This window comes from Lissotriton helveticus, chromosome 7 (genome assembly GCF_964261635.1).
Source record: "Lissotriton helveticus chromosome 7, aLisHel1.1, whole genome shotgun sequence".
Lineage (NCBI taxonomy): Eukaryota > Metazoa > Chordata > Amphibia > Caudata > Salamandridae > Lissotriton > Lissotriton helveticus.
Window position 1 is genome coordinate 762,472,489 of NC_136068.1, and position 27,687 is coordinate 762,500,175.

The following is a 27,687-nucleotide window of genomic DNA, read 5'->3' on the forward strand; positions in this document are numbered from 1 at the left end:
AAGGATAGTTTGCCAGACCATATTTGAAACCAGAAGATCAAAGTCATGGTCACAGCTCAGCAAACTCTTGAAGATGACCAGTTTCCTTAGCAAAGTCTTGAATGTAGATTTTATTTCCATTTACCATTAAAGACGGAATTTATCTAGCTGCATTCCTGATCATCACCAAATGGTTATAGTACAGCACTTTAAATATCATTTGTCGTGGTTTACCTTGATGAGGGTTTCGTGAGAAGGAATTCTATATGCCTTGTCCACTTCAAATTTGTTAGGAAATTTTAACTGTAACAGACTAGGGAATAGTTTCTCTAAATACTGCCTACAATAATTTCCTTCCACATCTTCTGGCAAATTAAAAATAAGTAAGTTGTATTGGTGAATACAGTTTTCTAAACCAAAAACAACTGAATCATTGGTAAGATTTTTGCTGCTAGCTGTGGGGTTCCTGTTGCGTAAAACGGATAGACGATACTATAATAGAAAAAGGTATAAAATACTGGATAGTGTGTGGAGAGTCTGGAAAGTTGTTCAAAAATCATTAGGAGTACCAAAGTATGACTATTACACACCACTCTGGAATTCAAATCGTTTTGCTTATCTGAGTAGTGATAGGCTCTGGATATCTTGGGAGACTCAAGGAGTTAGAAGAATAGGGGATCTTTGGGAGGGGACTACCCCGCTAAGCTTCGAAGAACTGCAGCGGAAATTTGGAATTGCCTCGAATCAAGGCTTTAAGTTTGTACAAATTTCTCAAACCCTAGCAAGCATTAAGCCCCGAATTATCCCAGGAGGTAAAATCGATATGTTTGAGTTTGTTTTGAGTGGGGGTACTAGGATTAGTATGATTTATAAAGCTTTAATCTCTACAATTCAAGATGATATGGATATGGCTGAGGCCTCTTGGATGACGAAATTAGGGAATCCAGATGTGGATCTGGACAAAGCGCTGCAGCTGGCAGGTAAGCTGTTCGCTCTATGAATCTAAGAGCACAACAGTATAAGACATTATATAATTTATACTTTACCCGAGCCAAGCTTATTGAATGGGGAAAAAAGGATGACGATAAATGTCCGAGTTGTCTCCAGGGGCCTGCAAATCTGGTTCATATGTTTTATAATTGTAGCACATTGAATAAAATCTGTGCTGAGATTGAAAATGTTTGGGAGGGGTTGCTAGGTGTTAAAATTGTCCTATCCCCGGTCCTGATGATATTGGGAACAGATTCCAATCTGAGGTTGAAAACGGAGGAGGAAGCCTTTGTGTTTATTTGCGTTGCGGTCTTAAGAATACTGCTGGCCGCTGGTTGGAAGGACTCCACGGCTCCCTCTTTTCAGATGTGGCTGTCTAGGTTGATAGGGATCCATAACATCGAATCCTCTCTATACTCACGAAGGGGCAGAAGGATGAGGGAGTTGGGGCAGAATATTTGGGCCCCCCTGAAATGCTGGAGGGACTCAAGATTATAGATTATAATTTAAGTGGGATGGTAGGATATTATGTTGTCTTCTCTGGTTGAATGGTTTGTACTATTGTCATGCCTGTCTTCCCGCTCTGTTGTTTTTTAAGGCCTTTTTAACCATCCTTTGATAATGAGATCCGACGTTTGCTGTTTATTGATGAATTGACGGATATGTTTTTGTAACTTTATTGTCTGCAAAATGTATTGGAGGTTAAATGAAATTTGTATGTTTTATAGGAATTTTTTAATTGCACCAGTTATCTAATAAAAAATAAATAAATACATTAAAAAAGGTAAGATTTTTGCTGCCATAGGTGTGAGGCTATCAATTTTGGCTTTATTATCTTGAAATTTAATTGCAATTTCAGAAACTTTCATAGAAAGACTATCCATGTCTTTGCGAATATTTTAATTTCTGAAGTAATAGAATCAGTATTTAAAGGCACAGCCTCTAGCTCCTCCAACAGAATGGATAAAGAAGGTTAATTAGAATCAACAATTTTAGATTTGACAGGCAGAGGAGAAATAATTTGTTTACGTTTGTTATTTCCCATAGAAATATGTTTTCCCTCCTTTTTGTTGAAATAATTATAATCAAATATAGATAAGTTAATTCTCACTAGAAATAGCGCTGAAGAAGCAGAAATAAATTATTTTCACCATAGAAGCTTAATGTGACACAGCTAAAACCAATTGTAGGAGTGGCTTTAGGCCTCAGTCTTGCCCTGGTACTGAGATAAACTCTGCCTTTCTTACAGGAAACCATAGCAGAGGCATAGCAACCGGCAGAAGCAGCAGAAAGGAACCAAGCACAAAACCTGCCCAAAAAGCTTCTACAAACCTTCTAATGGAAGCGTTGAGGTCCACAAACCAGGTTCTGGGCAGAAAGTAAGTAAAAATAATGCCCTACTCGGCAATGTGAATCATCTTTTTGCAGGCATAATCGGAGAGTCAGTGGGAGGCGGCCATCTTGCTGCGCGCGCTCGCAGTAGTATTGAAGAACATTGAAACCTGAAACATGGGTCCCACTGATACTTGGTCCTTTTAAACGTACAAAGAAGAAATTGGCACAGAAGTTGAAATATAAAAGAGCATCTTTAATAAACTCAAATGAGTGAGACTACGTCACACAGAAGCCTTAGCAACTGAATGAGGCAGTCTGAGGAGTACAGAAAACAGAGACTTTATATATGCTTAGGGTTACATACTCAGCATAAGACCAAGGGGCAGTCCTGGCTCATGTAAGCATGCAAAATTACTAAGATGGGCATACAAGATCTGCTTGCTCAACAAAGTGGGAGGAGAGTTACTTCTCCATACAGCAGCAAAAATAGCCTGACAGTTATACTAGAGAAGCAGGTGCATTCTACTAGCTAGGCCCTTCTGGTCATGTGCGAAGGTGGAAGATGCTAAACATAGTTTGTCTCTGGGCAGACTGCAAAAGCAGCTAACAGAAAGGTAGGACAGAGCACATGGCAAACAAAATGGCTGCCAGAAATACAAAATGGCTATCACAAAGCGGATAAGATAACTTCTAAATACAAGATGGCATGAGCTAAATGCTAACCCATTGCTGTCCATTTACGACAGACGACCGTTTTAGCATTAGCTGAGGACATTCATATGATTCAGTAGTACCATAGAAAATATTTGCACATTAATTTTTCATAAATTTATCAATATCCTAATTCATTGCTAGATGGGCATTTTCCATTCTAAACATTTCATTTAAGCAGGTATATTTAAGCTATGAGCAGGAATACAAAGAGAACGGGGCATTGGGTCATAATTAACATTCACATAGCAGGAGAAAGTAATGACCACTATCACAAACAGAATTATCATTTTTCTAGTCCTAAGCTAAAGCAAATCCTAAAATCATCTAGTAAACATTTTTAGCGCTCCTATGCATTTCAGTGACTATTCATTTTACATTTCAGAATAGCTAACAGCACATATCTAATAAAAACATTTTCCAATTGACTGTTACATTTTCCTTTTATGAGGGCTAGAACATCAATTATATCTGGGACCAGGAGGACCACACAGGGCCATAGGAATTAGGACAAAGAGCTGCAAAGGGCTGCTCCTCCTTAAAAAGGGGACAACTAAAGGGATATATTATTGACAAAAAGAAGAAGTCCTTGGGGGAAATTGAAGCCGCTGTACAACCAACCAGAGGGGAGTCTTCTCCCTGTGTCCGTTTGAGCCTCACAGGCAGGCTCTTGTTGTTGCCACGGTGGAGCTGCGAAACTCGCAACTCAAAAATCAAAGCCCAGTTTCAACAAATAAGTCTCTTCTTTCAGGATAGGGCAGTCACCCACCAGGCAAATGCTTTTAGCGATCCTGTCCAGTGTCTCAGGCAGTGCGCCAGTTTTCTTCACTTCAATCTAACAGGCATCAGAGACACAGCACTTGTACCCTAATCTCAAGTCCTTCCCTACCTCCTATATTGCTCTGCTGGCGCACTGCCCATTCGTTGGGGCCACACATTTGCATCCAGTGTACCCAGGTATCTTTTGACCAACAAACAAAGGAGCAAACTTGTATTCACCTTGGGACCAGAATTCAAAGGCATGATGCTAGGATCTCTGAAGCAACCCTTGTTTCAAAAGGGGTCACCTCAAGCAAAGCTTCCTCGCCATTCTGGTCGGTCTGTGTTTCTCAGCTGGGCATCAACCACAATTTCTCCTTTCTGATTTGTGACCCTGTCTTTCGCTCAAAACAGTGGCAGGGGTACATATTTGATCACAGGGCTTCCGCCTTCACTGAGATCCTAGTTGCCAGCAATGCCTGTGCTGGTTACCTTCACTTTGGCTTCAAGCTGAACTGATGCTGATGCTGACTCCCCAGGATGAATCTGATGTCCGGGCCCCTCTGGTAGTGGTTTGTACAGCAGCAAATATCTATTGGTGGACAGAACAAAAGGTCTTTAGACAAGGCACAGAAACAGTCTATCAACAGAGAGGATAGTGTTAGAATACTTTCTGGTCTTGGGACGCCCCATATATTAGCAAGGCACCCAAGAACCACTTTCATCTATCTATGAGAGAGTTAAAAAAAAAAACAACAGCCTGGACCTATTGGCAAGTATAAAAGGAACTCTTTGATGAACTAACAAGATCAATACATCACCCAATCCTAAGCAGCCAAGGAAGTGTGTATTAATGTACTAAACTCAGAGGAAAAGAGAAAAACAACACAGACATACTCTAAATCCTCACATTGGTGCATTCCTGTGTACTAATCTGAAAGCCCTCAAAAAAGGAAATGTTCTACACCTTTGCTCATAAACTTTACATTACTTGTACAGGACTGCAGACACTTCTATAATCAATCAATCAATCAATCAGAGAATTTATAAAGCGCACTACACACCCGGGAGGGTCTCAAGGCGCTGGGGGGAGGGTGGCTGCAACTAGCGGTCGAAGAGCCAGGTCTTGAGTAGTCTCCTGAAGGTCTGTGGGTCTTCTGTCTGGCGTAGGGGTAGAGGGAGGGCGTTCCATGTCTTGGCGGCGTGGTGTGAGAAGGACCTGCCCCCGGCGGTGTTCTTGTGGATGCGTGGGACAGTGGCCAGTGAGAGGTCGGCGGAGCGGAGTTCTCTGTTGGGTACGTAGAATGACAGTCAGCTGTTGAGGTATTCTGGGCCGGTGTTGTGGAGTGCTTCGTGTGCGTGGGTCAGGAGTTTGAAGGTGATTCTTCTGTCGACGGGGAGCCAGTGGCAGGTCTCTCAGGTGGGGAGTGATGTGGTCTCGGCGGGGGACGTCGAGGACCAGGCGTGCCGAGTCGTTCTGGATTCTTTGCAGTCTGCTGATGCGCTTGGACGGTGCTCCGGGGTAGAGGGCGTTGCCGTAGTCGAGTCTACTGCTGATGAGGGCGTGGGTGACAGTTTTCCGAGTGTCTGTAGGGATCCATCTGTAGATCTTGCGGAGAATGAAGAGGGTGTAGAAGCAGGTTGAAGAGACTGCGTTGATTTGGTTGGCCATGGTGAGTTTCGATTCTTCTTATTTATTTATTTATTTATTTATTTTAGTGTCTTAAAGAGCGCAAACTTGACCCGTGAGGGTATCAGAGTGCTTTACAGGATACACAAGGTCTACAAACCAACATAAAATGCAGAGAAATACTAACACATCTTATCCTTACTCCTACATGTAAATGATTACAATCATAGTCAGCTTCAGTGTTCAGAACTGAGATAGGTGTGACAGATTTGTGGGCTATACCTACATTGTACGCTTAGGACCATGCTCTCGTGTTATAGGAGCAACAGGAAAATCTAAAACTGCTAATTTCACAGGGGCTTTTATCTATAAAAACAACTTTTTCTTCAAAACATTTTTGCTAAGGATCACATGGGCTTCTTCCCTACGTTCTACTTTTCATCCATACTATGCAACATCAGCTCTAATAAGGACTGTCAGTTTATTTACACAGACTAGCTAATAAAACAAGCATTTACAATGCAATGCTCTCGGCATTATTAAAGGTAGAGCTATTGGCATTGCTCATGATTTTTTTTTATTATTCATAAATAAATGGCATTGTCATTTACATTGCCAATACCTTAATCGTTAAATAAATGGCATTGTCATTTACAATGCCATTAGCTTAATCGCTCGCAAATGCATGACCTATTGCATTTACACCCACAGAGCCACCCACACAAACCCACCCAGACACACATACAGAGCCAGCCACACACACACACAGAGGCCCACACACACACACAGAGCCCCACACACACACACACAGAGCCCCACACACGCACAGAGCCCCCCCCCACACACACACACAGAGCCCCCCACACACACACACAGAGCCCCCCACACACACACAGAGAGCCCCCCCGCACACACAGAGCCCCCCCACACAGAGCCCCCCACACACACAGAGCCACACACACAGAGCCACACACACACACACAGAGAGTCCCACACACACACACAGAGCCCCCCACACACACACAGAGCCCCCCCCACACACACAGAGCCACACACACACAGAGCCACACATACACAGAGCCACACACACACACACACAGAGCCACACACACACACAGAGCCAACACACACCCAGAGCTACACACACACACCCAGAGCCACACACACACACCCAGAGCCACACACAAACAGCCAGAGCCACACACACACACCCAGAGCTACAGACACATACACACCCAGAGCCACACACACACCCAGAGCCACATACACACCCAGAGCCACATACACACACAGGAGAGCAAGCACAGCGAGGGGGCAGGGAAGCAAGCACAGCGAGGGGGCAGGGAAGCAAGCACAGCGAGGGTGCAGGGGAGCAAGCACAGCCAGGGGGCAGGGGAGCAAGCACAGCCAGGGGGCAGGGGAGCAAGCACAGCCAGGAGGCAGGGGAGCAAGCACAGCCAGGGGGCAGGAGAGAAAGCACAGCGAGGGGCCAGGGGAGCAAGCACAGCAAGGAGGCAGGGGAGCAAGCACAGCCAGGGGGCAGAAGGAGCAAGCAAAGCCAGGGGGCAGGGAAGCAAGCACAGCCAGGGGGCAGGGAAGCAAGCACAGCCAGGGGGCAGGGAAGCAAGCACAGCCAGGGGGCAGGAGAACCAGGGGGCAGGGGAGCAAGCACAGCCAGGGGGCAGGGGAGCAAGCACAGCCAGGGGGCAGGGAAGCAAGCACAGCCAGGGGGCAGGGAGGCAAGCATAGCGAGGCATAGCGAGGGGGCAGGGAAGCAAGCACAGCCAGGGGGCAGGGAAGCAAGCACAGCCAGGGGGCAGGGAAGCAAGCACAGCGAGGGGGCAGTGAAGCAAGCACAGCGAGGGGTCAGGGAAGCAAGCACAGCGAGGGTTTAGGGAAGCAAGCACAGCAAAGGGGCAGGGGAACCAGGGGGCAGGGGAGCAAGCACAGCCAGGGGGCAGGGGAGCAAGCACAGCCAGGGGGCAGGGGAACAAGCACAGCCAGGGGGCAGGGGAGCAAGCACAGCCAGGGGGCAGGAAAGCAAGCACAACGAGGGGGCAGGGAAGCAAGCACAGCGATGGGCAGGGGAGCAAGCACAGCCAGGGGGCAGGGAACCAGGGGGCAGGGGAGCAAGCACAGCCAGGGGGCTGCTCAATTGCCAAGAAGAGGTCTTTTGCACTCACCGTCAGGTGCTCCGGTGCGCATCGCTGGCTGTAAGAAGTTGCATGACTCTCAGAGTCACATACACATCTAAAGTGGAATCACAGCCAATTAGAAATTTGCAGATCATCCCCTGGCCAGACACACCTGTTCCCTGCCGGGGAGAGCGGGTGAAAGGAAAAGAGGTGCCTTACCTGGGGTCCCGACCCCACCTTCAGCCTCCATCCAGCCAGCCTGGGCTGGTGTCTCCCTCCCGACCGAGCTGAGCAGCAGAAAGAGGCAGAGGAGGAGGGAGGGGAGCTGCAGCAGGCGGCGGCAGACACTGGCCCCCACCCGGCGCTCGCTCCAGCCTCAGCCCTCAGCCCGCCTGCAGTGAGCGCCGGCTCACGCATACACACACATTGCAATGCAAGGTGGGAGAGGCCGGGCCTGCTCATAGGCTGCAGCGCCGCCCTGCGAGGTGAGCAGTGCATTACATATGAGGAGACAGGGCAGGGGGAGGGCGTGTCTCTGGGGTGGGGAGGGAGCGATGAGGGTAAGGTGCGCGTGCCTCAGTATAGAGGAACAGTGAGGCACGAACAGTGAGGCACCCGTGCACGAAGTCCAGGTATCAGGAGACAGACCTGCAAGGGGTGAGGGAGATTGATGGGGGCGGAAGCCCAGGTGAGCATGCACAGGAGCCAAGGCTTGCTTCAAGCAGCCCTTTAACAGTGGAGAGGCGTAGGGTGGAGGGGTGCAGACGGGGCTGGGAGAAAGGGCGCTTAGGTGTGAATGAACAGGGCGGGGGTCAGGCGTCGCGCAGGCAGGGCACACAAGTAACAGGGGCGCAGGGGGGCAGGAGCGCCTGGGTTGAGAGAGGATATACGATATAGTAAGTAAAGGTGTGCGCATATGTGTTGAGAGTAGGGCGTAGAAAGTTATATCGCACTGCTTTTCTATAGCGCTAGAAATCCAGATATCAGGATAGGTGGAGCCGCAGGGGAGAGACGGGGGCACCCGTGGTGGGAGACAGAGGGGGGCAGAGAGTCGGAGTCTAGGGGTGAATGCGCCATGCGGTTTTGTGTGCTGGATCCAGATATCAGGATAGGTGGAGCTGCAGGGGAGAGACGGGGGCACCCATGGAGGGAGACAGAGGGGGGCAGAGAGTCGGAGTCTAGGGGTGAATGCGCCATGCGATTATGTGTGCTGATCCAGATATCAGGATAGGTGGAGCCGCAGGGGAGAGACGTGGGCACCCGTGGAGGGAGACAGAGGGGGGTAGAGAGTCGGAGTCTAGGGGTGAATGCGCCATGCGGTTTTGTGTGCTGGATCCAGATATCAGGATAGGTGGAGCAGCAGGGGAGAGACGGGGGCACCTGTGGAGGGAGACAGACGGGGGCAGAGAGTCGGAGTCTAGGGGTGAATGCCCCATGCGGTGTTGTGTGCTGGGGAGTCTGAAGGGTGAAGGATAGGTTGAGGAGGGAGGGGGTGTAGCTGTCCTTCTTTGAACGGGAGACCCGTTCATTCTAGGCACTTTATTGTAAACGTGAGGTGACGGCAAAAAAGAGAGTTACTGTGAGTGAGAAAGTGTGATGTTACCAATGATACCATGTGTGAACTGGTAGTTTCTTCCAGTTGACGAGAATCAAAACAAGGGATAGTTACCTCATGTCCTCGGTAGACGTTGCTCTCCTGGTTTTACCGAGCAGCAAAATGGCGGCCGCAAGGCTCAGAAAATATCGGAATCGGGGGCGTGTTTTGGCGTTCTGAGTGACGAATTACGTCACAGGGCGAAAGAACGCCAAAAACATGCCCCGAATCCGAAAGAGACGGGGCTTGAATGAAGTGATGCCCCTCTCCTCCAATGGCTTTCCTCCGTTTAGGAAGCCAGCCAATGGAGGAGAGAGGCGGGTTCAAGCCCCCATACTACAAAACATTAAATCTCTCCCCGAGACTGCGCAAGCGCAGCCTACGGTCCTCGACCTAAAAAACTAGCAATGCCCTTGCAAAACTACAATAATGGTGTTATCACCTAAGACTTGTAGAACAAAACTACCCACATCTAATTCCCCTTAAAGATCAAAATAAGGAAACAACAATCTGATCCTGTCATAATTTCATCAAACAGGATGGGCAGTAATAAAAACTATATATTTATTCATTTTATTAATGCTAACAATGTTTAAAACAGTATTACTGAATAGCCAATTAAATATCTCATTGCTATTTCACAGACAGTTTAGACAGGCTAAAAAAATTGAGAAAAGGAGAGAGCAACATACATATTACCTAGCCTTAATTTGCAGAGGAGCTAGCCTCCTTCCCCCATTTTGACAGACTGAAACCTGAAACAGGTTTCACTTCTGTCAACACTATCAACCCCTATTTGTAGCAACTGGGCATAAACAAAGTTATAGGAGGTACATAGCACTTTTGAGGAGGTAAAAAAAAACATGAGTACCCAAGCCCCAATCCTTTTAAATGTAGAAATCTAACATGAGGGCAAATTAATTCAAACTAAATCCCATTGGCTCAGCCCTAGTAAGCACCAAACTAAAAACATTAGTGCTGTATATATATGGCCAAGCTCACATATGCAATTGTATTATGGTATATTCATATGAGTGCATGAAAACTTGCTTCACCAACAAAAAATAAACAGAATTCCTCCATGTGCTTCCATCTTGTCTTTCACAAAAGTTCAGATGTCAGAATGTCAAAGCAGAACTTTACTCTGGGGGCCCTACCAGGCTTCCAAATATAGAACTGACATTTAACTCTTCCCAGCTGTCTGTGTGCAAAGTATTCCATGCCGCTTTCCCTATTCAAAGTTACCCTGAAAACAGAAAGTTGACCCATTCCCCTGTTTTTCAGTTTAATAACGTCTGCTGGTTTTTATACATATTTTCAATTATAAGCAGTGTGCAATATACAATATGCAATATAAAGGTGAGCTATTTGTTTTATACCTAAATGAATGCATTTACTGAAACCTAAGGCACTTTAAAAGCTACTCTAAATGAAAAAAATGCTGTTTAAATAGTGCTTTTTACCCAATTTCGACTTTGATATTTGGGGCACTTAAAATCGAATATCCTATAATTTTTTTGCATAATATTAATTATCAGAATGTTCTTTACATAGCCCAGGAGTTAAAAATTGAAAATAATCAGATATACCTTCATAAAAATGAGTTTTGTTACACCTGCGCAGAGTGAAAGTTCATATGCAAATGTCCTCATTATGCGGTACAACACAACTTAAATTTAATTTTAATTTCTAGGAGGTCACAGTATGAGTATTAAGCTTTATAAATATTAAAAAACGAATTTAACAGCACCTATTTTTCTAATAATGTTTCATCATTAATAAAAACAAAATTAATTAAACCAATCATTTTTGATAATTTCACATAGGAAAAGCAAGCTGCATCCCTTGCCCATTATATTTAGATGCATTCATTCATAAGCCTAAGCACAGAAGCCTAACTTGAAACATGAAACATTTTTGCACCACCTTTTTTTTTAAAAGGACAAATATTTAACATCAGAACCAAGAATGTGCTTATGTAAAAGACTTTAAGAAAGGAAATTTAAGATGTTCGCCTGTTATTTAAAAATAATGAACCTGATTTTTGTAACCTTTTTTAAAACAGCAGTCTGAAATGCAAGATTTTACCCCGTGTTTAACTGACAAAGACCTGGCTGAGGCAACATTCCTGTCTCTCCGTGGCCTAAAATCAAAACAACAGCTGTTGCTAAGGGGTCAGTAAAAACACTGCCGTCGTAAAGCTTGTCTTAGTGTTGAAATGTAAGCTTGGTGACAGTGTATTTAAAACGGAGACATTTTTAGTTCTAAAATGTGTGTGCAGTTCAACAGCATCCAATGTATTTAGATGATGTGTTTGCCTGTTAATATCCAATACAATGTATCTAAGGAAAATGCTGTAAGTTTATTTTTTGCAAAACACACAATTTCGTTTTTGAGGCCTTTTTTTTCCTTTTGAATGTGATTCTAATTTTATCTTTTAAGCATTGGCAGTTTGTACATGTGCCTAGTTGCTTACTCTATAATTTAAATAGTAACATATAATTTATTTAGCATATGATATGGTTCATTTCTGGATTTTTATTTAATTTTTATTCAATATTAATTAAATGACAGTTTGCATAACAAACTGAAGAGAACAAGAAAAACGACAAACACACGCATTGAGCTCATTTTAGACATATACAGAAGGGTCAAACACTCAGGACACATAATACAGCGCGCTTAATAGCCATTATTTCATAAATAGCGCAATCGCTATTTACTTACAAAAGTTGCAATGTAAAACCACGAACCACATAGACATTTAAACACACATTTAACCCACAGATCAACACTTAAGACAGAAACAAAGGACAGCCCACAGACTGTACTTAAACCAAACCATTTGTAAATACTAGTTGTAAGTCATATTTACAAGAAGCGCTTCTCAATAGTATTCCAAAAGACTTCCAAGAAGCCAAAATACTCTCAATTCACGAGCTTTGGCTGGCAGAACACCAAAAAATCGCTCTGCAGATCTCCATTCATAAAATTGCGCAGAAAAATGATCCATATTTTAATTCCCTGGGGATACAGAATCACCAAGGAAGAAATATGTTTTTATACCTAAACCTATCTAGCTATTCCCTCAAGGGAGCGGGCTAATTTAATTCACATCTCACTATGGTACCTCCAAAAAGCAAAACATTCTTCGATGTGTGCTTGAAACAGGCATACCAAAAAGATTGCAGAATATTATACCCAAAGTAGTGCTTAAAGTACTCTTCATACGTTGCACGTTCAAACAAAATCAGACAGAGAAAAATCTCCTCATTACCTGCCTACACAAATTGCAATTTACGTATTACATACATACTAATCAAAAGTTGGCCAACACAAATCTAAGCCACAGTAAGTGTTACTAAATGACCTTACCAATCCAAGGCAATAAAACCAACAGTAAGAGCCGCAGAACGACTCTTACCAAAGAAATGGTTGTCCAAATTCTAACTGCCAAGTTCTGAATGACCTAACGGTCTTTTTTTTTAACACTCACGCCAAAAAGGTTCTCAGTCAGGGGTGACATCATGTGGAGGATCAAAATCAGGAAGACCAGAAATATACCGGGCTGCAGAGACAGAGCATCCCCAGAATCTTCGTGCACAGAGTACCTCCTTAGTAGAGTCCTGTCCTGTCCTCCTCAGTAGATTTCTGTCTCCTGACAAGATCACTTCTGATGAGGTCCACGTTGGAGCGCCATCTGAAGAACATTACATTACATTACAACAGGGGTCCCACTGATACTTGGTCCTTTTAAACCAACAAAGAAGAAATTGGCACAGAAGCTGAAATATAAAAGAGCATCTTTAATAAACTCAAATGAGTAAGACTACGTCACACAGAAGCCTTAGCAACTGAATGAGGCAGTCTGAGGAGTACAGAAAACAGAGTCTTTATATATGCTTAGGGTTACATACTCAGCATAAGACCAAGGGGCAGTCCTGGCTCATGTAAGCATGCAAAATGACTATGCTGGGCATACAAGATCTGCTTGCTCAACAAAGTGGGAGGGGAGGTACTTCTACATCAGCAGCAAAAATAGCCTGACAGTTATACTAGAGAAGCAGGTGCATTCTACTAGCTAGGCCCTTCTGGGCACGTGCGAAGGTGGAAGATGCTAAACATAGTATGTCTCTAGGCAGACTACAAACGCAGTTAACAGAAAGGTAGGACAGAGCACATGGCAAACAAAATGGCTGCCAGAAATACAAAATTGCTTTCACAAAGCAGATAAGATAACTTCTAAATACAAGATGGCTTCAGCTAAATGCTAACCCATTGCTGTCAATTTACGACGTTTGTCCTGCATTGCTGATGGCCTCTCAATCTTCACAAAGGTGTACGGGAAATTTAGCAAACATCATGAAGTCTGTGAAGATTTCACCTTAGGACTTCTCCACTAAAATTTTGAAGAATTTATCCTTAATACCTTTTATATATACAAAGGAAGAAACACTTCAGTAGAATATCCATTTTGCAGATAACAGCAAGCATTAAAAGGTGTTTCTCCTCCTTAGCAATAAATGCCTTTCAGGGAAAAAGAACTTTACAGAGGAATTATACTACAAAAAATGAAACGGCATAAAACACACTCTGCATGACATAGTCAGAGCCTGTCACTTATTTTTAACTTTTCTGATACCACAGGTGCCTTTCAAAGCAAGCTCCACTTGAATCCTTTTTGTTATTCTCATTCTTGTGCTTTTGTTGTTCTTCTATGATCTGTATTTTCCTGTTCATTTTGTATTTTTTGACCCTCATATATCCTGTCTATTTGTTATAGCTCTTGAAGACATGGCTACGATCAAGGAGCATCAGCTTTACCAAGCACTTGGTTACCTGCTCAATGCGGCATGATACTCAGTTAATCCAAGCAAGGGGAGGGTGCAATAGGATCCAAGAACAAGCACTGTCAATGCCAATAGGTCTCACCTATGCAACCGCTTTTGGCTTTGCCGGTGTGTTTTAGCTATGCGGTACACCAGCTTGGCTAGTGTTCAGCATGGCTAAAAGTAAGTGCTATAGATAAGAGTTGGATGGAGTGTCATAGAGTGAAGTGTTGTGGAGTGTCAAAGTGGCAAAGAGTGCAGTAGAGTGTCATGAAGTGTATTGCCATGGAGTAAAGTGGAGTAGGGTGGTGTATTGTGGGTAGAGTAGTGTAGAGTCGAGGGGTTAAGAGTGGAGAGGCAGAGAGAGGAGGGGCATAGAGGGGAGTAGAAAGCCGTGGAGTGGAGCAGAGTGTCATAGAGCTGAGTGTTGTAGAGTGGAATGGCATAGAGTGGCATTCAGTGGAGTGAAGTAGAGTGGTGTCGAGCAGGTGAAGCCGGCAACATTAAAATATGGTGAAGTGCTATCCCCAAAAAACTCACCATATATGTTTTATTAAGACATGTTCAGTGTCTCTCTCCTCGGCAGTGACTCCAGCAGGAAAGGGAAGGACTTCCTCCCTTGTACAACATGAGTCCAACCAATCTGCCGCTCCAGAATTGGTTAGAGCGGGCTAACCCAATGCTCATTTTGTGGCTGGGGGCCTGTGTCAGCAATCCCTCTGCTGTTTCTCAGCCCTGTGATTGTGCAGGCTGAAGTGCACATGTCAGATTGGCTGTCTAATCTGACACTGGCAATGCAATTGCACAAATCAGCCCGCCTCCTACCCTCATACTCTTAACAGCGTGAGCCTGTGACCCAAATAAAATTGTACTTATTACCATTTTATTAATGTGTGTGCCTGCTGCGCTCGCAACATGATGGGTGATGCTCCTCCATCATAACAGAGGAGCAGCCGCTGCTGTAGACCGGAGTTGTGTGTCATAGAGTAGAGTGGAGCAGAGTGGAATGGCATAGAGTGTCATAAAGTGGTGTAGAAGGGGTTGTGCAGAGTGGCGTAGTGTGTCATAAAGTGGCATGGAGTGGAGTAGAGTGTCGGAGAATGGAGTGGCATAGACTGGAGTCTGTAAAGTGGAGTGGAATAGCATACAGTGGAGTAAAGTGTCGTAGAGTAGAGTGAAGTGGCATAGTGTAGAGTGATGTGGCATAAAGTGGAGTAAAGTGTCACAGAGTGAAGTGGTTTAGAGTGGAGGAGAGTGGAGCAGAGGGGTCTGGAGAAGAGTAGAGAGTTGTACAGTGGAGTAGCATTGAGTGTCATCGAGTGTAGTGGTGTACAGTGTAGTGGTGTAGAGAGGAGTAGTGGAGTGGAGTGATGTAGAGTGACGTGGAGTGGTATAGGGTGTCAGAGTATCATGGAATACAGTGGCGCACAGTAGAGTAGAGTTTTGTAAAGTGGAGTGGGTGTCATAGAGTGGCATAAAGTGGAGGGTCATAGAGTGTCGCATTGTGAAATGTCATAGGGTGGAGTGGAGTGGGGTTTGTAGAGTGAAGAATCATAGAGTTGAGGATCATGGAGGGAGTAGAGTGGAGTACAGCGGTGTAGCATGGTGTGGTGTAGAGTGAAGTGGCAAAGAATGGATTGCGAACAGTGGGAAAGGCTAAAAAAAAACAACAGGGATGTATGAGAGGGAGAGAGACAGTAAAACTGAGTCTCATAACTGTTACAGAAACTAACCTTGTTTTATTCAGTTCATCTAATAATATAATGTTTAAGTAGGCTATAGATTGTAATGTTCCCAGAATGTAAAATGAATGGTTGTGTGTGATGTGCCATATAGAGCTTATTGAGACGAAAAGGTATGCTATAGGCCCCCATGCCATTAAGAAAGGCCACAATACAGATGAAGAGCCTAAGATTTATTTTTCGAGCCACTGATGCTGTTTTTAAGCAAGGTAGCATGCCAGATGGGCAGTGGACCCAGGAAGTACATGATGTCGCATGGGGGGGTATGTGATTTACAAGGAGGCAAAGCACTCAAGTACTAAACATCAGGGTTGAGCTATGCAGCTCTTCTGGAAGAGGTGGGTTGGGGATGTAGGGTAAGCAGCACCATTTGGAGAGTATTGATAGGCCACAGTATGTTTAACTCATTTGTTTTTTATTGCAATACTAGCATGATTGCTGAACTTTCGGTTATTACAATTGCATTTTTGCCCTCACATGTATGTAGATCAGTAGCTGCAGGGCCCGCAGAATGACTGATGAGTTTGGTGAACTTCCAGCTAGGCGACTGTGAGACACGGGCGCGATAACTGGAAATAGATGGCGCTGCTGCTCGCTCCCGAGCATCGTAGGCCAGGGAGAGAGAAGGCGGGACATGCACCAGCTTTGGGCCAATTGCGTGCTGTCTTTCTTAGAAAGACGCATGCAAAGGCCAATAGAGGGAGATAAAAAAAAGCACATACATGAGCGTGTGTTTGGAGTTAAAAAGCCTTTACTAAAAGCCTCGCAGAGCTGCGCATGCGTGCTGGCTCAGGCGAGACCTAAAAACTAGGAGAAATAAAGATATGCCTCCTCGTTACGCCTCCCCTAAGGAAGTGTTGCATTTTGATGCATTCCCAGGCCTGCCACTAATGGTAAATCAGAGAATGTGCCAAAATCCATTGGTGGATGCGGGGAAACATGCTCCACCCATAGAACTCCTCCCTTCTGCAAAGTAATGCAGGGCAGCAATTTGCATTGCCTTATGTTACTCTAAATTTATCAAGCCATTCACGGCCATGCATGGTGCCCTTGCTTGGCTTGATAAATCTCGCTTAGGATTTGTGTCGCCCTTACACCTACTTGTGAGGCTCAAGGGGGACGCAATACCCTGATAAATACAGGCAAATGGATGTAATCGATTGTTCTGTGCATGCAACTGAAGATTTTTCCATGATCACTGTCCTATGCAACAAACATCCAAAATTAGGAAAACAATAAAGTGATGTGTGGAATGCATGGATTTATCTTAGCCACTGGTAATGACTCAGGGTCACATTCCGGCCAATCGTTTTTTACCACCATGGTATTTAATGCAATATGGTGCATTTCTGTCCTTTCCTTTGTGACCTTTTGACATGCTAGCGCCAACGCAGGCACCCTTGCACCATGGTGCAAGGATGACTGCTTTGCATGCAGGATTGTTTTGTGTAGGAAAGGACACCTTCCTGCAAAAATACAATCCTGCGAGGCACTTTCCTCTTTCTATGTGCGCTGCAGAATGTAGCACACATAGAAAGAGGTCGAAACAAGGAGAAATAGAGATATTTCTCCTCGTTACTCCTCTCCTGGGAAGGTGGCAGATTTTGGCCATCCCCAGGTTTACAAGTACTTGTAAATCTGGGGATGTGTCAAAATCCACTGGAGTTGCATGAGAACACCCACACAGCGCCCATGGCATGCCTTCCCGGGGCAGAGTAACATAACGCAGTGATTTGAAGGTGTCCCTTCCTGCACATAAACAATCTTTAAATGCTGTTTTGTCACTTCTGTGTGTGCTGTTTAATGCAGCACATATGGAATTACAAAATATCATTTTTTAAAAGGATTGTTTATGTGTAGGAATGGTCACCTTCCTACACATAAACAATCCAAGGCATTTTTTCAGGATGTATGACGGTACAACGCGCACCTTTACGACGCAGGTTTAACAACGCAAGTCGTTACAACGACTTGCGTTGGGGGCGCTGGATAGTGATTAGTTTAATTTACTATTCCAACTCTAGTCCCCGTGGATTTTAGGGAAGGATTCGGATAGTAAATTAAACTATCCCCTATCCTAGAGCGCCCTCCAGCGAAAGTCGTTGTAACGACTTTCGTTGTAAATCCTGCGTTGTAACGGTACCGTGTTGTAACGGTTCCGTTGTAAAGGATGTTTCCCTTTTTTCATGTGTGCTGCACAAGGCGCACACATGGAAAAAGCAAAATTGAGGCACAATAAAGCATTTCTCCTTGTTTTGCCAAGTTAAGACCAGGTTTTCCCTGGTCTCAATTTTGGCACTGCCGCCTATGTACGCCACCCTTATACATAGGGGGCAGCATCAAAAACAATGGGTGTTGCGGTGGTACGCCATCGCAACACCCACTACCCACCCCTTTCACGCTATCACCCCTTTCACGCTAAGTATAGCGTGAAAGGGGGCCTTATTTACATGGCAGCGTTAAGCCAGTTAAGTCACGTAAAGTGGATTAACGCAGCCTTGTAAATAAGGCAAAGCCCCTATCGCCACGGAAACGTCACAAAATGTGACGTTTCTGTGGCGATAGGGCTTGTACATATGCTCCCACGTTTTTTTTTCCATTCTCCATAGTCTACACGTTATGTGGTAAGGAATGGTGTGATAAAAGATGGCCGTGTGGTACTTGTTTCTACTCATCTTGCGAATATGCTCTAAGAACATATAGAATGTACATTTGCTGTCTTCTTGCAGCAGAGTACTCTGAACCCTTTAAGTCAGTGCGTGTCCCCTACTTAACAAGCAAGCAGAGGTATAACAAAAAAAAACTGCAGCCCCTGCGAGGCGGAGGGGGGTTGGGGTGGGGGCGAGCTCCAGGGGGCCCTCAGCAAAAGTGATAGGTGTGGGCCTGGGAGGGGCCCCCGCTATGACCTTTGCCTGGGGGGCCCTCAAGTTGTGTTACACCACTGCTCCAGCGTTGATGGATAGCCAGTCCTACAGAGGGCTGGGACGCTGTGACTCAGCGAAGAAGCACTGCCAGAAGCTGTGACTGAGGCTTCTGGCAGTGACATTTAGTGAGACGGCGAGTAAATCTCCTTTACGCCGCTCATAAGTGCATTCCTAGAAAGCAGAGACGACCTTGGCGCGACGCCTTTGGCAAAGAGCCAGCTTTCCGTTTAACGCGCAATAAAAGCTTCCATCTTTAAGGCCCTGCTCAGAAGAGCCAGATAGGTCAGGCACACTAAGGGAGTAGCTTTCTAGTACGAAAGGGCTTGGCATCAACATCCATGGGTGGGTGCGTGAGAATTTCCATGTACTAATGACCCCTTAATGCAAAATAGCACATAGCATTACTTTACGTTAATTTAGGCCGACTTTCCAAAGCAAATCAGGATTTGTGTTGGAAAATAACCCCAATATGACATTTTGCATCGGGTTTGCGTCACTATTATGATGCAATCCCAGAGCAAAGAATAGCTACATTTCCCCCATAACCTCTAATGCCTACACGTCATAGAAAAAAATGCTATGGTTGTGGTGTGGCCTTTGCACATGAAGCTTATGTTGTGAACATCACAAGAGCGAAAAGGCGAACCATTTTGCCACAGTCTGCGAGGACGCACAGCTCAAGCAACTGAGGTCTGATCAAAAGTCAAGCTGCAAGCACTTTGGTATGAGCTACTAAACACCCCTTCGAAATCAACAAATTCGGCTTATGTGACAATAGCCCTTAGTGTGACATATGCACGATCTGAGAGGCTACGAAAAGCTCCACCGTTATCAATACTGAGAGACCCTTGACTATGCTTTCAAGTGATATTCATGTGCATAAAGAGGACAAGAGGATGGAGAAACATCTGGTGTTAGAGCCACTTACTGCCAGAGTGTACTTGTGGTCACTCTCTTTCAGAACATTGTAACTCTGGAAATTCAACACACTCATGAACTGCAACTCGATGCATGTCATGCCTAACATGCCTGGGAGATGCAGCCTAGCAACCAGTGCCAAAACACCCCGGATGGGATTGTCAGAGGGACATTTGGTTTGTCCTAAAACCAATCAATTGTCAAAAAGCAAATTGTCTCTGCTTCAGGGCCCGAGGCCTCTCCCCATCCAGAAGGACATCTCATAAAGTGAATGGAAGGGACAACCACTCCTGCTGAAATAACACTGTACATACAGATAACCAGATTGCATTTTTTTATTTGACAGATGAGCATGCAAGCCTTACAGAAGCTTAGTGTGCGTACCTTGCGCAGCACCGCCCTAACCCTTGTGGTTCCGGGCAGGCGGTGGCATTCAAAGTAGAAAAAAAATCTTTCTGCCTCATGTATTTTTTTTTTATTCACCTCAGCTCTTCCACCTTACCTATCTCTCTTTACTTCGCACTTTGGGGCATATTACCAAGCAATAGCGATAATTATCGCTATTGCTTGGTTAGAGACAAAAAATTACCGCTGAGCTGCGGCGATTTTTATCGCAAATAAACCTTGGTATTACCAAGGTTTATCGCAAATGCGATAAAAATCGGCCGCAATGCATGAATATCGCTGAAAAGTCCGCGATATTCATGCATTACCGAGCTAATGCTCTTAGCCATGTTATCCACCTCCCATTGGATAACATGGCTAAGAACTGCTCAGGGCAGGTGTTAGCTTTTGGAGATATTCACTCTTAGCGCGAATATCTCCATAAGTTGGTAATAGGAGATAGAGATGTTAGCGACTGTTTCCAGTCGCTAACATCTTGGCACGCCCACTTTGCATGTCATTAGTGATAAATATCACTGACATGCAAAGTGGGGCCCAAGATGGTCGCTATCTCCTACTAGCTGTCGCTAACTGGTGTTAGCGACAGCTAGGTAATAGGGAGATAATTTTATCTCCGCTTTCTTGGCTTTTAAAGCCCAAAAAGCGGAGATAAACCCCCTTGATAATATGCCCCTTTATCTCTACATCTCGATGTACCTGCCACCTCTCTTTCTGCCGCAACTATACCTAACCTACCCTGTGTCTCCGAGGCCTCTCAAGTGCAGAGCTCTCTATGGCACTTTACTCTCTCACACTCTGTGCCCACTTCAACATCTCCCCCACTCGTTGTACCGCAACACTCTCTATTTGTGTCACCTCTCGCTCTGCACTTATTTGCTGTTTCCATCTCACCTCCATGTATCTCTCGTCCATCAACTTCCCCTCATCTACCTCACCTCTCGATCTCGCACTCCATTTTCCTATACTTCAACTCTCTCTACCATCCTCTCAGCCCTCTATCCATCTCACAAATCGCTACCTCACCGCTGTCTCAACCCCATTTCTCTCCTCCACACACTATTCCTACATCCTAACCTCTGCCTACCCCACAACTCTTTCGCAACACCTAATCTCTCAATTTGCCTCGGCATTAATTTGCTACCTCACCTTCTCATCCTTCTCATCTATCTTCCTATTTTTTCTCTTTCCCTTTATTCTTTCACTACATTACTCTTTCCTTGCTATCTCTGTCTCTCTGCCTCTTTTCTCTAACATTACAGCCCCCTTTTCCCATCTCTTTTTAGGTCTCGCCTGTCGATGCGCATGCGCATCGAGCAAGCGAGACTATAGGGGCTCATCGACTCTTTATCTAACTTGCAAGGAATCGTGGCGATTCCTTGCAGTGCCCGTGACTTTTAAGCTCAATGCGCATGTGCATTGAGCTTAAAAGCGCGTGCACAGCCGCCCGCATTCCTCCGACACCTTTGAAGTGAAGCTTAGCTTCACTTCAAAGGCCCGGCTTCTTCACACCCACATGCCGCTCTGCCCCGCTCCGCCCCCTCCCCTGAGTCATCCTGCCTGCCCCTTCCCGCCGTGTCGCATTTCTCCTCCCCCCTCCCCTCTCTTCCCTCCGTCTTGTTTATTTTACCCGCTCTGGCCCCTCGCATTTCTCCTCCCCCCTCCCCTCTCTTCCCTCCGTCTTGTTTCGCGTGTACCCCCTCCTTTATCCCAATCCCTCTCAGCAGTTTCCCTTTTAGCAGCTCTCGTCTTTACTCGCACCCGCCTCCCACACCGCGGACGCTTCCATCTCGCGTGCACCTACTCCCTTCTTCCATTTCCTTTTAGCAGTTTTATTTCCACCAGCTCCCCTGTCTTTACTTGCACCCGCCTCCCACACAGCGGACGCTACCATCTCGCATGCACCTACTCCCTTCTTCCATTTCATTTTAGCAGTTTTATTTCCACCAGCTGCCCTGTCTTTACTTGCACCCGCCTCCCACACAGCGGACGCTTCCACCCGCCCACTGCCCCTGCGTCCATCCAGACAGAGGCCATTTACACCCGCTGCCACCGTTTTAGCACTGTCAAAGTTTAAATATTTTAAAGTCTTAAAATTATAAAGTCTTAAAATAAACATTTATTTAAAGACGCATTTTAGACGAGAGCGTGTGAGTGTATATGTGCGTGAGCATGCCTCAGTGCCTTTAGTTGCACCCACCTCCCACACATCTGACGCTTCCACCCGCCCACTGCCCCGTTTACTTTGTGTACTCCCCCACAGAGGACATGCCCACCCACTGCCACCGTCTTAGCAATGTAAAAGTTTGCATTTATTAAAGGGCTAAAATAAATTTTTAATTAAAGTCGCATGACAGACAAGAGAGTGTTTGTATATATGTGCGGGAGCATGTGTCCATGCCTTTATTTGAACCCGCCTCCCACACAGCGTACGCTTCACATGCCCACTAACCACGTTTAGTATGTGTACTCCCACACAGAGGGCATTCCCACATGCTGCCACCGTATTAGCACTTTAAAATGTTGCATTTTTTGAAGGATTAAAATAAATGTTTCATTAAAGTCGCTTCACAGACAAGAGCGTGTGCGTGTATATGTGCGGGAGCATGCCTCCATGCATGTGTGTTTGAGTGTGAATATGTGTAGGTATGTAGGAGTGCCTGCATATGTGTGCTTGTTTATGTGTGTGTAAATTGCTAATGCCCTATATGTTTGTGCATGCTTTTTTTGTGTGTATATTTATGTGCGTGTGTAAGTTTGTATGTGCTGGTCGCTGCATGCATGTGTAGTTGCATACATCAGTGTATACGGCTGCAAGTGGATGGGTTTCCAAAGGTGTGCCTGGTCTGTGTTTGCACGTTTTTTTTTCATCTGTGCTTGCGCGTTTGTATGTCTCTGTGCATCGGTGAATTTAGAAGTTTTATTTAATTGCAATTAAGTCTCTGGGGTGGATGAAATTTTTTTTTTTTTTACTAAAACCGAGAGGTGTGACAATAACTAACGGCGCATAATGAAGAACCCAATGCAGGGAAATCTCTACAAGCTTTAAAAGTTTACACTAAATTAATACATCTAATTATTTTGCTACGTATTTTGAGACAAATATAACATCTATCCCTTCTTACATGCAAACCACCAACATTTCACTTGGTAGCGAAACAAACGTACCGAAACAAACGTACAAGATTGAAGGGATTCAACCTATAACCTGTAAAGATCGCTTTTCAGGATACAGCCTGGAATTATTTCGCACTACTCCTTTACATTTGTGTACAAGTACACAAGGGAAGCACAGTTCATTTTCATACATGCCCAATTATATTACATGTGGTTTGAAAACTCAACAGGGCTTAGTATGCTTGTTCCACAATATATAGAGCGCGTGCATTAAGGAATTCTGTTTGCGAGGTGCAAGGTAATCTTCAAAAAACAAGCGCTTTTATTACATTAAGTATTTACTGAAGGGAAAAACATTTGCGTGGTTGTGCATTTTGTTACAGAAATACCGGTTCTACACTCTGTTGGTACACATCTGTGTCGTTTTTTTTCATTTTCTCTGCTACAATTATTAATTAGCAAGTGTTACTTTGGAACCGACAACTGGCGCCACTGGGGACAAGGCAGACAGAGCCATTCTTATGGGGGTACCCCCTCCCTTCTCCCTTAGCAGCATGTGCATCCGCCTTCTCCAGCTCTTCTGCTTGAAACAGACAACAGGCGCCAGTGGGCAACAACATAGACAGAGGCATCCTGCTTGACGATGGGTTTGTCAATTACGTGTTAACACTAAACCGACCCGAGGAGCCAGGAAAGCACAAGCTCTCTCTCTACACATCGCTCTCTCTAACTCTCTCTCCACACACCTCTCTCTCTCTCTTTCTCTACACACCTCTCTCTCTCTATATGCATCTCTCTCTCTCTATATGCATATCTTTCTCTCTCTACACACCTCGCGTACTCTTACTATCTCTCTCTCTCTCTACACACCTCTCTCGCACTCTCTCTCTCTACACAACTTTTATTTAAGTATTATTATTATTATTTTAAAAAAAGCCATTGTTATTTGTAATATCAATATATCCAAGTCTCACATAAATACAACACATATTGCATTACAAATACTATAGGTGTCACATTTGCTATTGGCATTGTGAATGACAAAGCTATTAATTTTGCTATTATTTTTATAATTGTATGGCTAGTGTTGACTAGACTTTGAAGCGCTAGAAGGCCTGCTTTGCACTACTTGGGAACCCAAGGCTCGAGTAACCAGACTTTTGTTGTTTTTCTTCCCGGGGATTGGGTTGCAGCGTGTGAGGTGGGACGCCAAAGAATGAGGAGCTTTCTCGTGTTCAACCACTCCGCTCTGCGAGTTTTAACTGCATCAGTGACTGGAGAAGCCTCGCCCGCGGTCTGAGTCAAAATAAACATCGCCCTTTCACTTTCCTATATTATATTTTGTTAAAAAAGCGTCCATACACGGTTTGCAAACTTCTCACAATTTCCGGTCTCCTTCCCATGCCCCAAATAAAACACAGGGAAACTGTGCTGTTCGTCATTGCAGAACGTTTTATCAACAATAAGTTTTTATATGTATCCAACCAGAGACATTTTGGTATGTTGCATCTTTGACCAAGTCCATATGGAGCAATCGTCCTGGCAAGACTGACATCCCAGAGACCAGGGACCCAGGTCAGCTGTGAAACAGCATCCCCCACTCTGCCTCATTCCGCCTCACTCCACCTCACTGTTCCTTACGGTGCCTCATTCCACCTTATTGTGCCCCAGGCTCTGTACATGGGCTCAGCTGTGTAACAGCATTACCCATTCTGCCGCAGTGCCACATCATTATTTGCAACATAATTACACTGCACTCCATGCAACTTACACTCCAAATACCACTCAGTGCCACATAATTACAAGCCACATAATTACACTGCGCTCAATGCAACATAAATACACTCCACATAATACCACTCAGTACCACATAATTACACGCCACATACTTACTCTACTCAATGCAACATAAATACACTTCATATAATACCACTGAGTGCCACATAACTACACCATATAATTACACTCTCCTCAATGCAACATACACTCCACACAATACCACTCAGTGCCACATCATTATTTACAACATAATTACACTGCACTCAATGCAACATACACTCCAAATACCACTCAGTGCTGATCTGCTGCTCTCTTCCATCCCACCTCCTCTTTAACTCCCTGTTCTCTTCTCCTGTGCTGATCTGCTGCTCTCTTTCACCCTGCATCCTTCTTTAACTCCCTGTTCTTTTCTCCCGTGCTGATCTGCTGATCTGCTGCTCTCTTTTACGCCGCCCCTTTTTCAAATCCCTGTTCTCTTCTCCTGTGGTGATCTGCTGTTATCTTCCACCCGCCTCCTTCTTTAACTCCCTGTTCTATTCTCCTGTGCTGATCTGCTGCTCTCTTCCACCCCACCGCCTTCTTTAACTCCCTTTTCTCTTCTCCTGTGCTGATCTGCTGCTCTCTTCCACCTGCCTCCTTCTTTAACTCCCAGTTCTCTTCTCCTGGGCCGATCTGCTGTTCTCTTCCACCCGCATCCTTATTTAACTCCCTGTTCTCTTGTCCTGTGCTGATCTGCTGCTCTCTTCCACCCTGCATCCATCTTTAACTCCCTGTTCTTTTCTCCCGGGGCTGATCTGCTGCTCTCTTCCACCCCGCCCCCTTCTCCAACTCCCTGTTCTTTTCTTCTGTGCAGATCTGCTGCTCTCTTCCACATGTATCCTTCTCCTACCGCACACACACATACATACAACCACACACACACACACATACAACCACGCACACACACACATAACCACACAAACACACACAACCACACCACGCACACAACCACACAAAAAAAACAACCACACAAAAAACCAACCACACACACAACCGCACACCGCACACACACAACCGCACACAACCACACACACACACACACACACACACACCACACACCACACACATCAATCTGTCGCCCTCACTCTATCTATCTATATGTCGCACTCACTCTATCGATCGCACTCACTCTATCTATTGCCCACACTCTATCGCCCTCACTCTGTATCTATTTATCAATATATCGATCTATTTGCCTCACTCTATCTATCGCCCTCACTCTAGTTATCTATCTCTCTCTCTATAACTCAAATGCTCCGAGACCTATTGCACTGTGTGAGGGTGAGGGGTTGAGGGTGAATGCAATAGGTCTCGCATTAGGAAAGTTTGACCTATTGGTATTGTAAATGACAAATTTTGTATTTATGTGGCATTGCCTACAGGAAACAAAAATGCTAAAGATTTAAAAAAAAAAACCCATAAACAATTCTAAAAGCACAAACTCTAATGCTGCGAGACCTATTGCATTTCCAATGCTTGTTGCCTATTTCAACTCAGTCTCTTTATCTCACCGTTCTCTATATCTCTTTGTACCTCACTCCTCTGTCTCTTCCTCTGTCTTCACCTCACAGCTGTGTTTTTATCTAATCATCCATTCTCTAGCTCAGTATCATCCTAACCTTGTTCTTTCTCTCTTCTTCACCTTTCCCCTACCCCTCATCTATCTTTCTGCCCTTCACTCCTCTCGCTCTACCTTACTCTCTCTACCTCATTTTTTTAACCAGGCCTGTATGTCTTTGGTACGGTAAACAACCTTTACAACAAAACTTTTACAACGCACTACCATTACAACGCGGTCATTACAACGCAAACCATTACAGCGCATTGCGCTGGGGGGCGCTCTAGGATAGGGAATAGGTTAATTTACTATCCAATAACCTTCCCTAGTGTCCACGGGGACTGGAGTTGGAATAGTAAATTAAACTATTCACTATCCAACACCCAAAAGCACTGTGCGTTGTAATGGATTGCGATGTAAAAAACGCGTTGTAAAGGCAGGCGTTGTAATAGCCTGCGTTGTAACGTCATACATCCCTATGGTACATCTCATTTTGTCCTTCCTCTACTGCATTACTCCTACTCTTCATTGCATCTATCTTTACTTCTCTCACTGTCTCCTCTCTCTGTAAATTCTACCTGTTTTGAACTCTCTGTAACTCACATGTTTCAGCCTTACTTCCCTCTACATCACTCCTCTATGCACCCTACCCCCTGCATTTCATCCTCCCTATCTATACCCTGTTCTACCTCACTCATAAACCTTACCTATCCACCTCTTCCTACCTCTCCTCATCTTTCTGGCTACCTCGCCTTTTTAGGTCTCGCGACCTATCGATGCGCGCATGCGCATCGAGCGGAGCGAGAATTCAAGTGGCCAAAATCTTCGTGAAACCACCAGCTTTTTGCTGGCGGTTTTCATGAAGTTCACGTGAACAACGTGTTCAAACATGAACGCGCATCAGCCTCCCTCCATTTGCCGCACAGCACATCAAAGGGCTTCGCCCAGCGTGCGCTCTGCGGCTTCTCGGCTTCTCCTCCCCTAATTACGCCGCACACAGCCTTCCTTGCATTTCTCCTCCCCCTCCCCTGCCAGCTTCCCCCAGGCCGTGTTCCCTCATCCCTCGCACCCCCTCCTCCTTCAGCTTTTTATCGAACAGGTTTTCTCAAGCTTTGGAAAAATAAACAGCATGCCGGTATGGTAAAGAGATCAGCCCCCTGCCTTTTATATGCAACATCTTTAACATTTGCTCTGCTTTCTGTGCGTGTGATTAAATGTAGCATTCTGAAAGGCCCGAGTTCTGAGA

General features: G+C 45.1%; 1 long non-coding RNA gene across 1 annotated transcript in view; it reads left to right on the top strand.

The window, feature by feature from the left end:
* The window catches only part of LOC144767034 (uncharacterized), a 908,861-nt gene that overhangs the window by 486,665 nt on the left and 394,509 nt on the right, over positions 1–27,687 (top strand). Inside the window, exon 3 of the long non-coding RNA XR_013598033.1 lies at positions 2,219–2,348. This is a non-coding gene — a long non-coding RNA (uncharacterized LOC144767034). The remainder of the gene's footprint in view (positions 1–2,218; positions 2,349–27,687) is intronic.